We start from the raw sequence: 713 nt of genomic DNA, 5'->3' as shown, positions 1-713 counted from the left end.
TATATATTAGCATGGAAAGCAGATGTTAAACGATGATGATGATGATGATGATATATGATATATGTAATATATACCGCCAAACTGGCCCTCATGCCAGTGCCATGTAAAAGCACCCACTACACTACACTCTCGGAGTGGTTGGTGTTAGGAAGGGCATCCAGCTGTAGATACTCTGCCAGATAAGATTGGAGTCTGGTGCAGCCTTCTGGTTTGCCAGTCCTCAGTCAAATCGTCCAACCCATGCTGGCATGGAAAGCGAACGTTAAACGATGATGATGATGATGATGATGATATATATGATATATATATATATATATGATATATTTTATTATAAAATAAGAGCAGGAAAATGACATCAAAAAATCATCACAGAAGATATAAGTCCAAAATAATATTGTATTAATAGATAGATGTATTAATATATAAAGAATGATTAAACTTTTAAACCTTTTGAATAATCATATTTTATATATTTATACATCTATCTATTAATACAATATCATTTTGGACGCATATCTTCTGTAATGACTTTTTGATGTAATTTTCCTGTACTTATTTTAAAATATAATATATAATCGTTCTTATTAAATGTCTAAATACCTTTAATGTCTTAGACATTTCCCTACCAAGAGCACTTATTAAAAATATCAGTATATTATATTCTCATTGAATGTATTTGATTAACGATATATATATATATATATATATATATA

At 29.0% G+C, this 713-nt stretch overlaps 1 protein-coding gene across 1 annotated transcript in view; it reads right to left on the bottom strand.

The window, feature by feature from the left end:
• LOC106879952 (pyruvate dehydrogenase protein X component, mitochondrial) overlaps positions 1-713 on the bottom strand; it is a 39,545-nt gene that overhangs the window by 25,774 nt on the left and 13,058 nt on the right. The gene's annotated exons all lie outside the window — the stretch shown is intronic.

Source organism: Octopus bimaculoides, chromosome 5 (assembly GCF_001194135.2).
Source record: "Octopus bimaculoides isolate UCB-OBI-ISO-001 chromosome 5, ASM119413v2, whole genome shotgun sequence".
NCBI lineage: Eukaryota > Metazoa > Mollusca > Cephalopoda > Octopoda > Octopodidae > Octopus > Octopus bimaculoides.
This window is presented reverse-complemented; position numbering and strand designations above follow the sequence as displayed.